The sequence below is a fragment of the Propithecus coquereli genome, unplaced genomic scaffold (genome assembly GCF_000956105.1).
Source record: "Propithecus coquereli isolate 6110/MARCELLA unplaced genomic scaffold, Pcoq_1.0 Scaffold110, whole genome shotgun sequence".
NCBI lineage: Eukaryota > Metazoa > Chordata > Mammalia > Primates > Indriidae > Propithecus > Propithecus coquereli.
The window spans coordinates 559,004-575,020 of record NW_012134970.1 but is presented as its reverse complement, the minus strand read 5'-3'; positions in this window follow the sequence as shown (position 1 = coordinate 575,020).

Sequence of the window (16,017 nt, the reverse complement as noted above, 5' to 3'; positions counted from 1 at the left end):
CCCTCATTCTGGAACAATAGTTTAGTTGGGTATAAGAGAAACTCTTCTATTATTGATAGTGATAATTCTGTGATCAGCTGAATGGTCATTTCTTTTTAGGTTATCCCTTTTTTCAGGTGCTTTTAAGGCTTTATTTTTTGTTTAAAAGTTTGGCTCTGATGTATGTAGTTGTGTGAGTTTTTTGTTTGTTCATATTGTTTTGTTTTACCCTACTTAGAACTCAGTGGCCTTCTCAAATTCTGAGAAGTTCCCAATCATTATTTCTTTGAGTTGTTTCTAACACCTTCCCTCCATTCTTGTCTGGAATTTATACTTGATTTAGGTAGAAATATGTCAGTCAACCCTCCATGTCTCTTAAACTTTCTTTGATGTTTTCTGTGTTGTGTTCTTTCTGTGTTTCATTCTGGATGATTTTCTCAAATCAATCTACCCATTTTCTAGTTCTTTTTAAGTGTATCTAATGTGCTATTTAATTTAAGTTCAAAATTTTAATGATTATACTTTTCAGTTCTAGATGTTCTATTTGATTATTCTTCAAATCCCTTGCTTGCTTTTTAAGAGTCCTATCATTTTGATGTGTTTATTATGCTTTCTTTTATTGCATCAATTTAAACATACTTATTTTGCAGTATTTTTCAGATTATTTCATTATTTCTAGTTTTTGGACTGATTATTTTTCCATGTGTTATATCAGCAGATGCTCCTCCCTGATATTTTTTCATCATTTGGTTAGCAATCATTTACTGTAAGCTTTTATTTTTCCTTCTGGTAGGAGTCCTGTGTAGCCTGGATTGTGGCTAATTTCCTATAGAGCAGTTTTGTATCTATCTTTCTCTAGGTTCCTGTGGTTTCCACTGGTCGTGGACCAGTGATTATGTTAATAGCTTGCTTGAGATCCTTATAACATGGAGATAGTTTAAATTCATACTCCACACCCAGGTTAGGTTTGGGGCTTTTCACAGGATGTATATTTTTTCCCACCCACAGTGCAGAAGAGATAGCTTGCTTCCTGTTGCTTCTCTGGGCAGTCGACAAAGTTCTTCTAGTTTCTCTTTCAAGTCCTGGAAGGATTTTTTTAGAGTCTCAGTTTTAAACAGAGATATCAGTTCCAGCCTGAACAGCCTGCAGGCCAAATTTTCTGTGGGGCCCATATCCAGGCCTGATTCTTTCCTGGTTCCTCACGTGTCAGCTGGAGCTTACGCCTCTGGGTTTAAATTTCCTTTTTGTTTCTAGCCCCTGGGACTTGGCTTGGCTTTCTTTCAACTACGTATTTTAAAGTTTTAAAATATTTATCCAGTATTTACACGTGTTTGTAGTGGGAGGGGGTCTTTGTTAAGTCAGACTGCCATACCTTCAGCACTGAAGGTGTTTTGTACTCACATTTTGGTCATGCATTTCTCTCTTCAGTGAATCTGGCCAAGTTCCCCTTACCCCCACTCACCCCCATTGACAAGCCAGAAGCATAAAGTTACACACCTGACTTTTCTTTTATTTTATTTGCATCATTTCTCAAAAATAATCATAGAAGTATAGAGCTGGGAAGAGCCTTGTAATCCTCTTGTCTGATATCCTCACTAATCAGGAGAGGAACCAGGGCCTAGCTGGGCCTCTGGATTTTCGATTCCTCATCTGGAACACTTTCAAATTCACTCTCTTGAGCAGAGTGTAGAAGATGGAGCACTGGCCTTGGAATCGGAAAATCAAGAATTGCATCCCAGGTTTGCCACTTACCTGCTGTTTGATCTTGGGCAAGCCTCTTAGCCGTTTTTAGAGCCTGTGTATTATCTGTACAATGGAGGCAGACCACATGACTTTTTTGATTCAGTAGGTATAAAAGTTCCTGGTAGGTAGTAGGCATTAAGTAATTGTTTTCTTTCTTCCTTATGGTTTAATATCTCTCATGCCCCCTTTTGAAAACACCTCTTTGAAGCTGTTCATTTGCACAGAATATTCCTGGAAAAAGCTTACAAAATACCTGGAGACCTATCAAATTGGAAGGTATAGAATTGGGAAAGAGAAAGTTATCATCCATTTTTCTTCTTTCCAACTAAATACTGAAACTTTGTGCTCAAAGGCTAAGATAAGTCTATCTTAAAGAGTTACACAAAGGCCATAAAAATTTAAGTGAAGCCATTGTAACCTTGCAATGTTTTTTATTCTGGCTTCACATTGGCCCGTGGCTTTCTCGTGGAGATCATGGCTGAGTTGAAGATGCGGGGTTGTTGGCAAACTTCCTCTGTAGTAGCCAGACAGCAAATATTTTAGGATTTCAGGGCCACAAATGGTCTTTATCATATAGTCTTTGTTTTGTTCAAAGCCTTTAAAAATGTAAGAGACATTCTTAGCTCATGGACTGAACAAAAGAAAACCTGGATTTGGCTCTCAGGTCTGGCTGTAGTTTACCGAACCCTGTTCCAGACAGACACAACTTTCTGACCACGTCCACAGAGACTTTCTTGACTTCAATAACTCTCACTCAATGCTTGGGGGCACTTAGCCTAATTAGTCTACCAAGTTTGTACAAGAATGACACCCCTCCTCTATACCTCCTCCCTCCCTCCAGCTCCTGACATGTTAGCCTAGGCTTCCAAGTCTAAAAAGAAAGAGAGGTGCCCTCAGCATGTGGTCACTTATGGGGCTTACACCTACCCAGTGACATTTACCTTTTAATCAAGAAGTGGTTTCCTAGGTGACTAAACGGATGCTTCCTAACATTTCCCATGTCATGGCACATTTGGAAAATGACAGTAGTTTGTACAGCTCAGGGTTGTGAGAAGAGGTGAACAGAAGAGGAGTGAACAGATGTCACCGGTCATGGCCAGAGGCAACTGGATTTAGGGACTCTATCTACTCCAGGAGGTCTAATGGGATGAATGTCTCAGCAAACCTGTTAAGAATATAGCACAGTAGTTACATGCATACTAAGCATCGGGAGTCAGACAATGTCATATTTAAACTTAGCTTTGCTTCTTACTAATAATACCAACTTTTGCAAGATTTTAAACTCCTTTATTTTAATTTCCTCCTCTGTAAAATGAGGATAATAATAAAAGTACCTATCTTACAATGTCTACATCACATATAAAAATGTGCATGTAATATATGCACATATATGTAATATACATGCAAGCTCCCTTAGCAAAGTGCTAGCTTACTAGCACTAAGGAGTAGAGTGCATTCTCCTGCTCTTTTTAGTCTAAAGTTATTTTGCATTAAGTGAATTTTCTTTACTAAAGAAAGTCCAAGGAGTGAATGACTTCTAGCCCAAATTTTAGACGATTTTTTTGTTATAAAGCTTTGTTTTTTCAACTTTTGTTTTGCAAGTTTAAGCTTGCATTTTTTTGTGCATCTATTTTTGTAGTTCAAACATACAATGCCAAAGAGTGTCTGTCATCTACACCGGGAGGACACTATGATGAGTAGGAATCTGCAGTTCTTTTACGCCAATGTCCCTTCTTTCTAGACAATATACTAGAGGAACTTGTATGTCCTAGCAGTTTCTAAAGCGTTAAAACACAATCATAGAGGGTAAGAATTAAGCAGAAAGTATGAGATGATCTGACAAAGTCTGGCGCATGGTATGGGTTTGGTACACATTTGATAAAAACTTTGAATTAAGTAAAACAATGGGTTGAGCAGAGTGTCCTTAGTGGGAGCAATCACGTCATTGATAACCACAGTTTGCTGATGGATCTGCGGCTGAACCCCCTGTGGATAATCAACATTTGGCCGTGTCTGCAGAGTGCATGTCTATCTCTGAGGCAGCCGGCCCTTCCAGGAGTCCCGTGATACAACGCGGGCAACAGCAGTAGGAGAGCAGCAGTGTCAGGAAATGAGGGATCACTTTACCAGTGGAAACCACAGGAATCATGGGCGGGCAGAAAGTAATCATGAAAATTGCTTTTTGGCAATGTGACATGGGTCAGCTCTCTTGAAGAGCGTTCTGAGATCTATTGTGGCTTTAATCACATTAAACCTCTCCGTGGTTATGGGATGGCTGGTTTGCGATGAATTCGAAGTACAGTTTTGCTTCCCTATTGTAGTCAGTTCACGCCTAGTACTTTGTGGTGTGCAGGAGAGTGGAAGACGGTTTCTTCACCTAAAATCCTAAAATTGGCTGGTGGGTTAGAGTTTAAGCACATATAACACTTAGAGACGAAAGTGAAAAATCTCAGGAGTCAGGAATCCCAGCCTACAGGTCCTCTAAATTGTTCCAATAAAACAGCAACAAAAAAAGGATCTGTGACAAAGATGGTTTGGGAAACCCCAAATACTATATTCTCATTTGGAGAGGCACAAAGATATAAGACGTGACCGTGTAAAAGGCCCTGAGAAGCCTGCAGTGAAGAATAGGAGTAGCTTTGTTTAACCCTGAATTTCCCAAATGTAAGCCACCTTGGCACCCCTGCCCCCACCTGTCCAGTGATCTGGGTTCTTTGATTCTTTGGCTGAAAGTGCAGAAACCAACTCCAGCTAACAAGAGCAAAAGGAAATTTTCTGGAAGAATACTGGGAGCTTATAGAATTGTCAGGAAGGCTGGAGAACCAAGCTGCCTCCTCACGTGGATGCCCTCATAGCTGACATGACTTAGCCCCACTACTGAAAACTAGGTCACGTGAGGGCTGGCAGGGGCCTCAGATATCAGTCACCTTGTGACTTCACAGATGAGCAAGCTGAAACTGACAGAGAGGCAATAGCTTACTTAACCCAATCACCTGGCCAGTCGCGGGAGCATGTGGTAACTTATTTCCACTACGCTACCTCTTCTGTTTTATTCTGATCTTTTCTTTGAGGGGTCGGGGCCTTCCTTAAAAGCACAGCATTCCAATTCCATATGAAGAGAAGGAACCTACATCCTGAGTGGTTGCTTGGCAACCATGAGCTTTTTCACGAACATACTTATTTCTACCTCAACCTAACTGGACGGGAGACCTTATGTTTACAAAATGACAAAATAGATGCACGAATTTATTTCCCACTTATTGTCCAAAATGATTTCAAGGTGGCTTAACATATCCATATAAAAGCAATACTATTGGTCTTTTGAAAGTTTATAGTTTCTCACGGTCATGTTTCATAGGGGGTTAAAGATTCAATGGTCCTTGCTTCCCTCCTTTTCTTCTCTCCCCATTACCCCAAATCTGGAGCAAAACTACTCAGCTGCAGTACTTACCGTCTCTGTGAAACATTCTACAACTCATTTACTCTCCTCACCTATCCTCACCTAGAATTGCCAGATAACACATAGCACTTGCGGTCAAATTTGAATGTCAGATAAACTATGAATAATGTTTTAGTATAAGCATTCTTAAATATTATGCAAGACATGTGTGTGCTAAAAAAGCATTTGTTGTTTATCTGACATTCAAATTTAACCCGCGATCCTACATTTTTATTTGCTAAATGTGGGAAGCTAATCCTATCCTCGGGAAAATGGATTGCCTCTTTTCTTGTCTCTGTTCTTTAATACCACAGGCCAATCTCTCAGCACTGTGCCTAGCACATAGCAAGCGCTCTATAACTGTTAATTGCTTTTGTTATTATCGTGCTCTGTAAGGACTCCCACCCTAGTACTTCCAACACTTTGCCACTTTGTTACCCTCATGTGGCTCATCTTCACCTTCTCCGTCAGTCTGTACATGCAATGACGGGAGGAGCCATGTCTTTATAACTTAGGCACTGGACATAGTCGGTGCCTAATAAATGTTGAGTGAAAAAAAAGGAAAGAAAGACACAAGAACAACAGCTAGCTAGTAGAAGAAGTAATCTAAGGAGAACATTTGTGCCACATAGCAAATGAATCCTATTTTTTAGTGGGTTTTAGCAACTGAAAATCTTGGGTTTAAAATCCTAGATCCATTACCTAATACCTATATGACACTGGGCAAGGTGTTTGTCATCTTCAAGGTTCAAGTTCCTTACCTGTGAAATGGGGATGAGGCATATTTCTGGCACTATGAGACAGAGATCAGTCCTGTCTACGCCAGACAGAGAAGGCGTGCAGTCCTGGGCCCTGGCAGTTTCGGGGGGCTTCCATGCGCATTTCCTCACCTGCGTTCAGCCCACTCGACAGCTTGATGGGGGCAGGAGGAGAGGACAGATCCTCAGATGGCAGCTCCCTGGAAAAACAGAACCTACCTTTTAAAGCTCCCTAATTTTCTCCTTTACCCATTTTAGGAGCAAATCTTCATGGATCACATACTTTTCTTTTCTTTCTCTTTTCCTCTTTCTCCTTCTTTTCATAGCTGGCATGCCTTAATTTTTTTGCTTTTGTGAGCAGTGACAAGCCTCAAGTTCTGGAGCCTCCTTTTTGACACCAAGCAGTATTTATTTCTTTTCTTCCCCCTCTTGTGTGAGGAAGGAAAGACCAGAGGGCTGTTAGTTTTTCCACCTCACCCCTTTGCAGGGGAGCCCTCTCTCAGTATGTGGGTTTGCCACTGGGGTACCTTTCCTGCCTTCCAAAGCATTTTGAGCAAAATGTAAACTTTTCTTAGCGATTCAAAATTATCATTATGGACTGTGACCTTGGAGAGACATAGGACTCTGAGATTTTGATTAAAAAATCAATTTATAATAGGAGAAGAAAGAGAATCTCTCTGGTTAAACAAGTGGTTAACTGAAGACATTGAACTCCCTCCACCTACAGGAAGAATGAGCACCTTGGCTCTGTCAGAACATAGTCAGCGTCACCCAGGAGCAGCCCCAGGTTGTAAAGAGATGACTCTGTCCTGGCTGCCACATTTAACCTGGATCTTTCCCCAGTGCAGAAAGTTAGGGGCAAAGGGAAATGGTTACAAAGCTGTGGACTCCCAAGTCAAACTATCCCAGTCCAAATCCCAGCTTTGCCTCTCCCTAGCTGACAGATCTTGGGAAAGATGCTTAACTCCATCTGTAAGACTGGAGCAATAAGAAGGTTGTTGTGAGGATTAAATGAGATGTCGCACAGAAGCAAGCACGGCACAGACACATTCAATACACATTAACTCTCATGATTTGCATTTTATGGATGAAGAAAAATTAGCAATTAGTAAAGCCAAGGTTTGACTCCAAATTCTACTTTTTCCACTTCACTATGAAGCCATTGTCAAAGAAGTGAGGGAAAGTGGCGTTTGGGGCATAATCATTGGGATCCCCCAGATCGTATTCCTACTTAGAAGTAATAAAATTTCACTAGTTGATTTGTTAGGATGTAGGTTCTGTTGCTAAAAATCAAAATATCAGTGGCTTGAACAGACAAGTTTATATTCTCATCAAGAAACAGACCAAGTATAAGCAATACAAGGTGACATGGTGGCTCCACTGTGGCAGTGACCTGGACACTGTCTCATTGCTCTATCATCCTCAATATGTGACTGGTTGTCCTGGCTACAGCCGGCATGTCCATGTCCCAGCCGGCAGCTGAGGAGAGTGGAAGCAATGAGGCTTCCCTTAAAGAAGGGCATGACCTAGAAGCGTCCGTGTCACTTCCACTCACATCCCACTGGCCATACCCAGCTGCAAGGGAGGATGGCAAATACAGTCAGCCCTCTGCATCCATGGATTCAACCACTGTGGATCAAAAATATTCAGAAAAAAAATTGCATCTGAACTGGACATGTACAGACTTTTTTCTTGTCATTATTCCCTAAACAATACAGTGTAACAACCATTTGCATAGCATTTATACTGTATTAGGTATTGTAAGTAATCTAGAGATGATTTAAAGTATACAGGAGGATGTGCACAGGTTATATGCAAATACTACACCATTTTCCATCAGGGACTTGAGCATCCACAGATTTTGGTATCCGCAGAATGTCCTGAAACCAATCCCCCACAGATACCAAGGGATGACCGTATTGTCTTTATTCTGAGCAGTTGTATGCTCAACTATTTCTAAAATAAAAAAGGAAGAGTGGCTATTGTGAGCTTAGGTGAAATATCTCTTTCCCGTTAGTTTTTGCCTTTGTCCTGTTTCCAAGCTAAATTGATAATCCATTCTGCTGCGATTCTAGATGTGCTATAATCCTAATTAGTTATTGCTAGGGTGAACTGGTCTATTTATCTCACCATTAAATATCCTAGACTGCAAAGGTTCTTTGATTCCCCAGTTATCATTTCTTCATTGCCTTCTATTTCCTATCTCACTGCCTGGCTGTCCACTGGCATTTTCCTTGGCTGGCCGTCCAGCCCTCGGAGCCTTCTCTTCTCCCATGCCTGCCTGGCCCTTCCTCTTTTACACATGCTTATACATTTGATGCTTGCTTTTTTTTTTAATTTAGATACAATCATATGTAATACAAAAGTAAACTGGTTTGAGTGAAGGTTTGTCACAACTCTTGTGATAAGTCCATGTTGGCTATTCAGTTGTGCTTCTTGCTCGTTTCCTGGTTCTCGGTGATGTTAGAACAGCTATGATTGCCAGGTAGGGAGGCCTTTGTTAATACACATGAGAAGAGAGGAGATGCAAAGAGACCAGTGATGGGGGAGAATTAAGCAATCAGAAAACGCAGTCTTGTAGGGAATTTTGATGGTGGGGAGGGGGAACGGAGGGAACACCTAGTACTTAAAACTAAAAAGAGGAAGCAGATAAGGAATATAGCAGAAATGAATATGGAAAAGGCCAACAAAAATCCAGAGATTAAAAGTAGCTTTATATCTTTGAGAATAATTATAGTTTCCTAGCGTGGATGTCTGGAGCACCAGGTTTTGTTTTAATTTAAAGCACAATTTGGGGATGGGGAAGAGTCTCCAGTTTGTTAAGGCTGTGGGTAAATTGGGGTTGAGGAGCACAGGATCTGGAGTTAGTATGCAGTTCATCCTCCTGCAAGCTGAAAGGAAGGCCATTAAGATGCTGGTCACCCGGGGCTCTCTGGCAGGAATAAACAGGGAGCTGAATGTTGGTCTTCACGCAGACCATTCTAATAACTAATCCTCTTTGTAACGGTCGATTTACATGTTAGAAGATCTAAAAGGCAGGAAGCGTAGAAATGGGCTTTGAATTTTCTTCCTTAGATTTTGTTTCCAATTAATCTTTCTGAGACAAGAATTGCAATCCACCACAAACTGTTTTGAAGCTTTCAAGAGCAGGTTTTGCTACTTTGGACAAGATGCTAACACATTAAAAAGGAAGAAAACAACTTAGTGCTTGGGTGGATATTTTTCCTCCTCAAATATGAAAACAACCTCTCAATACTAATAAAAGGGCAGTACAGAAATTTTATTTGAAGTAGACTTTTGGCAGCTTACTTAGAATCATAGGACTGGCGAGAACTGCCTAGATTTTTTAGAGATGAAGAAATTGAGGCCCAGAGATGCCAAGCCATGCTCAGAAGGTTGCTCAGCAAATTAGTGGAAGAGCTAGGACTAAAACCTTGACTCCTGATCTCTCTCCACACCCTACGGCCGCTGCATCACAGAACGGATCTGTAATGAAGAAAATGAGTGGCATTCTAAGCTGGATTTGTTGCTTTGAAATTTCTAAAGAAAGTCTATGCTTTATGTGAGAAGAAAGGTTTAAGTTCAAAGAAAATCACTTGCTTCTAAGCGGAGAAGATGAACTTGCCATTGCTCCTGAGTGGAGGCTGTTAGATGTGATCTCAAAGGCAACGGAAGACCATTTCCTGCCCCAAATAGTCTTTCCTACCTCTCTTGCCTCTAGACTGAAAACTCCTCCATTGTTATTTCCTGAGGCAAAAATATTTACAGATGGTAGCTTCTCCATCGTGCTGTGGTTAAAATGCAAACATTACCTGAGAAGGAAAGCCCCTACTATTTTCAGCTCTTAATATTAACCAGCAGTGGCTTCAACCTTTTTCAGGTAATGGACATATTTTAGAATCTGATGAAATCTATGGCCCTTTCCCCTAGAAAATGGGCACGCAAAATCATAATGTTTTAGGGTCTTGAAGGACTCTGGCCTTTAAGTAAATCAGCTTGTCCCATTAACTGGCTGGTCTTAACTAGCAAAGCCTAATGGGAATGGAAATAAGTTTCTATGGGAGAAAAAGAGCCCCAAAAGAGTTTCCCCGAGAAGTGAGAAGCCAAGATAGAGGGTCCTGGGCAAGCTAAAGGGAAGGGGCCAAAGGAGAGAAGTGAGAGCAGAAAGTTCTCGGGGGAGTTTGGAGGGAAGCCAAAGACAGACTTTTCAACTTCATCGCCTTGTCTAGGGTTGGCCATAATTATGATTTCCAGGCTTTCCTAACTTACTTAGCTGACCTCTGTAATTATTCCACAGGCATACACCTTCTTGGAATCCTTCCCTAGTACACACTGCCTGTCAAAGGCAGCCCTGTGCCGGTGAGCAAGATGTCCAGATGAGAGCCCAGTCCTTGTTTCCTGGCGTGCTGCCACCTTATGCTGCTCACAGATCTTTCGGACCCCTAAAAGGGGTGGGAAGTTTCTTAGACTATGCTACGTGGAGATGATATATTACCACAACCTAGACGTGGTCTTGGCAAGCATACTGGGTAGTGATGTATTGATAAACAGCAAAAGAAGTAGTGAATTCCAGGCAAGAAAGTGAACTGGAGTAACTCCAGTGAGTCGGTTGATCTTTTTTTTGTTTTTTTTTTTTTAAGACAGAGGTAATTTGTAATGCTCTGCTGGACACGCGGGAGAAATGGGTATGGGTTCCTACGAGCAGTGCAAAGAGCTGCCACAGAGCAGGACCGGAGCTGCCAGGACACATACGGACCCTGGACTCTCTAGCAGTTGCAAAGAAGTGGCTCCAAAATGGAATGTGAATGTTGAGCAGTCATTTCATGAACTGTTGAAAGTTGTAGCGAGTCACCGGCTATTATTCAGGACTCCACTCATTCCATTTTTTTTTTTAATGGTCAGGTTCTTACAGACTGGGCATCCTTACAGCAAGAAAGGGAGAATGGGAAAATCTGAATTAAAAGTGACTGGGATATAAGACTGGATACTTGGAAGCCAGGTGGTTCTGGCTAATCTGAACTGTCCAAAAGAATTTATGCAAGATGGGTAGCCAACAGCTCCATATGGCCATTGAGCATTTGAAATATAGCTAGTGAAACCAAAGTACTGAATTTTAAATTTTGTTTAACTAATTTAAGTAGCCACACATGGCTAGTGACTACCATATTGGACAGTGAGGGTCTAGACCTAGGGCTAGAACAACTCAACATTGGCCTACAGTACTGGCTCTGCTGGAGTTAACGCTCACCTTTGTTCTTTTCTCCATTCCTTCACTCAGCAGGCAAGCGTGCACTGCAGAGGGTCTAGCAGCCTGATCAGCTCTGCAGCCTAGCCCCCTGGGGATTCTGGAATGGACTCAGGCATTTCCTCTCCAGCTCACCTGATAAACTCCCCTATGGGCTAACAGGAAGAGTAATAGTTTCCTTTTCCCTTTTTTCCTTATCTTGATCAAGATGCTGATCTTCTGGTTCTCCAATTTACCTCCATCTTACCCCTCTGGGGACATTTTGGCTTCAGTTCTCTTTCTTTGCATGTGAAGCTTCTGGGCTTTATCACTTGGCGTTAAATTATTGCCTCTCTTCTTTACTTCTGTCTGTAAAATGTGCATTTTTGGTGTTCCCTAAGAAGACAGGAAGGCTAGGTTGAAATCTACAAATCATTATGAGATTTATGGAGAGAAGGACTCAATTTAAAGTTGGAAATAATGTTAGAGTTGATAAAGACCAACTTCCTTATTGCTCTGAAGAAGAAAACTATGGAACCAATGACTTGAGTGAAAAAGGACAGCATTCATTCTCCCACTTATTTGACAATATTTACATGCCAGGCTCTCATGCAGCTTCCGGCGTGCAGCAGTCAAAAAACAGACATCTCCCCCACCGCAAAAAATAACAACCCAAGAAGAGTCTCTGCCCTCCTAGAACCAACTTCCTTGTGGGGATGACTGACAGGGACTGAGTAAACTAACAAATAGATAATAAAATGTTAGAGCTAAGTGTTACAAAAAAGTAGGGGAAGGGTATAGGTGGTGAGTGGTGCTCTTTTAGATAGGATGGCAAAGAAAATCATCTTTAAGGAGTGGTATCTGGCTTGAGACGTGGATAAAGCTTGGAAGTGAGCCATGTGACTATCTGGGGGGAAATTAAAAGGCAGAAGAAATAGCTGAGGACTGAGGCTGGAGTCTGTTTGCCTTGTTTGAGGAACAGTAGGCAGGCAGCAGAGTGAGTCGGGGGGAATGGGAGAAGAACAGTCAGAAAGGGGTCTGGGGGCCAGAGCATGTGGGGTCTTTTAGGTCATGGTATGGCCCTGGATGTATTCTAAGTGTAATAGGATGCCATTGTGGAGCTTTCGCTAACATCAGCTCTGATGCTCTTGTTCATTAAGTGACTAGGATGCAGCCCCAGTGCCTATAGGCAGGTGACAAGAGTGTTCCATCCTGTCGGAAGGGGCCAGCCACTGCCCCATGCCAGGCTATCGTGGCTGTGCAGGAGTACAAGACCAGTGCTGTCAGAGGTCACTCTCTTTAAGTGAAAGCTTCCAACATTTAAATACTGGCAAAAAAAAAAAAAAAATCAAATTAAACACATACACACACAGAGTACAGGACAAAGAAAACATTATCTGCAAATAATATCCCCCAGTCTATACCTTCTGCATTAGATAATTCAGGGCAGTTGGATTTTTAGCTAAAACACTTGAGAGAAAGAAAATTCCAAATGACATCCGAACAAAATTACCAGGAGATATGGAAGAACAACTGGTGTCGTTGCCACTGTATCAGCCTCATCAAGGAGGACAAAATCTACTTTTCAGACTGCCCCTTTGCATTAGGATATTGGGACAGACCATTGCTCCCACTATAACATGGAGACAAAAATAAGTAAACCTAAAAAATCATATTTAAAAAAGATATTAGAGATCTGGGGACACAAACATGTCCAAAGGAACCAAATCCTTGAGAGGGATGAATTCTTCATAGAGCATGAAGAGATGAAGGGCTGCTAGGAAAATATAATAGGACTGTCACGCACAGAGGTGCTCCGCAGCGGTGAGGAAAAGCTGGCAGATACCTGGCTGGCATGACAGACTGGGGTTTGGAGGAGCCACCACTGCAGAGCCAGTTCCCCCCTTTGTTAACTCCACTCCACGGGATCTTGCTGAATGTGCGAGGCACAGGAGGCTGAGACCTGGGTTTGCAAAGGCATAGAGGACACGCCATGATCTCATGGTGCTTAAACAGAGAGCTCTGTGATATCTAAAATTCATCTCTCACTCTGGACACATTCACACAAGTTGCAGTCATTAACAAGAGCTGTGTTCTTTCTTAGGAACATAAGATGGGTGTGTCTTACAATGAGCGACATTTTAGAGTGATGGAGACACGGTAGCGGTCATGGCTTTTTTACTCATGTGAGAAAGAAATCAGGAGTTGAGAGCAAGAAATTTGAAAAAAATCCAATGAAACTTTTATTTTTGGGAGAAGGCTTTGTGAAAGTGGTTTAATAGATTTCAAGGCACAAACACAATGGGATGTAAAATAGTCACTCAAATTCTCATTATAGCCTATGTTGAAAAAAGTATGGTATGTATGATAAATGAAAATAAAACATGAAATAGGAATATTCCTTGAGTAAATTTGTATAAAAAGTTACCCATGGAAGGCAAACTGGAAAAATGTACCAAACATTATTAGAGGGCAGATTATGATCTCGATATTTTATCATATCTGTGTATATATTATACCTGAATAAGATGTTCCTTTAAAAAACTTAAAAATCACAGCCAGGCATGGAAGGAGCAAAGAGGGGACTGCTGGGTGGAGCTCACAGGCAGCAGCCCCCAGAGGCTAGCGTGTGGGGCACCAGGCTGGCCTACTGCACCTCATAGGCACTTCTCTTTTTTTTTTTTTTGAGACAGAGTCTCACTCTGTTGCCCGGGCTAGAGTGCCGTGGTGTCAGCCTCGCTCACAGCAACCTCAGACTCCTGGGCTCAAGGAATCCTCCTTGCCTCAGCCTCCTGGGTAGCTGGGACTACAGGTACGCGCCACCATGCCCAGCTAATTTTTTCTATATTTTTAGCTGTCCAATTAATTTCTTTCTATTTTTGGTAGAGACGGGGTCTTGCTCTTGCTCAGACTGGTTTTGAACTCCTGAGCTCAAACGATCCACCCGCCTCGGCCTCCCAGAGAGCTAGGATTACAGGCATGAGCCACCGTGCCCGGCCCTCATAGGCACTTTGAATGAGCTCAGCTGGACCAGGGGTGGGAGACCACATAATTTTGTCAATTGTCCCCTGTGGTCATCTGCTAAGCCCTATGAAGAGAGGGTACACGTCCAATCTCTGACCAAGCATTCCAAAGGCATGCAGACTAGTCTGCCTCATTGCTTGAGATACCCACGATGGAGACAATGCTCTGGCAGAGAAAAGAGTCCAAGTGTCACAGCACAATAGCATGGGAGTTCTGCCTCTGCCCTCAAAGTGGAAATGAAAGAAAACAAAGTCATCAAGTTATAGAAAGCAAGCATTAAACCACCACCGCCGTCAATAACAGATACTTTGTCAGCATCTATTTCGTGACAGGCACTTCCTAGGCACTGGGTCATCCCATAACTGGTAAGTGTGCTGTGGTCCTCTCCTTCCAGCATCCGAATAAAGCCATGGGTTGTAAGTACTAGTTATGTTCCTGCCACATTATTATGGTGCCTACCACATGGGAAGCATTTAAAAAATCTTTTTGAATAACTGACTAAATAAGTAACTACATTAGTAACTTATTAATTGGACCTAGTAGATCTCTCGAAATCTAAGCAGAATGCACTGTTCCCTCACCCCTGTGTGCCAGGCCCTTCCTTAGCAGGCACTCAGGCTCTGCCTGGGCTTGGCCCATAGAAGATGGAAGTGTCAGGTCAGAGGCCACCATCTCTGTTGGAAAACCTGTTGTGTTGGAGGGGAGGGGGACTTCCCTCCTCCACTTGCTGTCCTTCCCTAGAAATTTAGCACAGAAATTTTTGTTTCTATATTAGTACTCTATTGTTTCAAACACAAGGAATCAAAGAAGCAAGCAAGTCTCCTAAATTTTCTGTGGCCATAATTAGGGCTGTCAAAGATATGCCTAGTTTTTTTTCTTCAGATTTTAGGGTTGGTTATTATTGTAGCAGTGGATAAACAAGAATTAACAGTGCACATAAATCTGAAGGCACCGATTGCTCTCTTAATGTCTTAAGGTCAGGTAGGAAAGGGAGGTGGAATCGGGGAATACAATTCACATGAATCTTAAGAGTGTATTATGCAGAGGCCACAAAAGACTTTGCAAACCAGCACATAAAGCCATACCTGCCATAAAGCCATAATCTAACCCATCTAATCCAAATTGATACTTTTTCCCCCCACTATCAATTAAATTTGAACTATCCCTTTAGGCTGATCATTATTTACTTCTAATTAGATACAAATGTTGCCACAAGAAAGAGATTCCCCTTCTAACTGGCAAGAGCAATAACATGTTCTACCACTGGTTTTTCATTGAGTGATACATCACACATTCAGCTCATTTCGGGGCTCACCTGTAGCCTTCTAGACTCCAAAGGCAGTTATGGCTTTATGTGCTGGTTTGCAATGTCTTTTGTGGCCTCTGCATAATACACTCTTAAGATTCATGCGAATTGTATTCCCCAGTTCCACCTCCCTTCCCTACCTGACCTTAAGACATTAAGAGAGCAGTCAATCGGTGCCTTCAGATTTATGTGCACTATTAATTCTTGTTTATCCACTGTGGGAGGACATAAGAGGAGGTAATGGGCTACCCCACATCAAACAAAAGTAAAAGAAACTCTTCTGTGACTAACTGTAGTCAAAGCACTTTGGAGACCTCACTTTGACAGGGCCATGTATTAAGGGTGGGCCTGGGTCCAGCCCCAGCCAAACTGGAGACAAGCCGATGGAGGGGCCCCATCTGCTTCAGCCAGCAGTTCAGGTGATGATTTGGTCCAGGGGTGGGGAAACTTTTCATGTTGGAAGGCCACATTAATTTAGCCGTAATCAAATAAGGCCACATTCAAGAAACTTCAATTAGATATACTTAAAAATGTACATTATTTT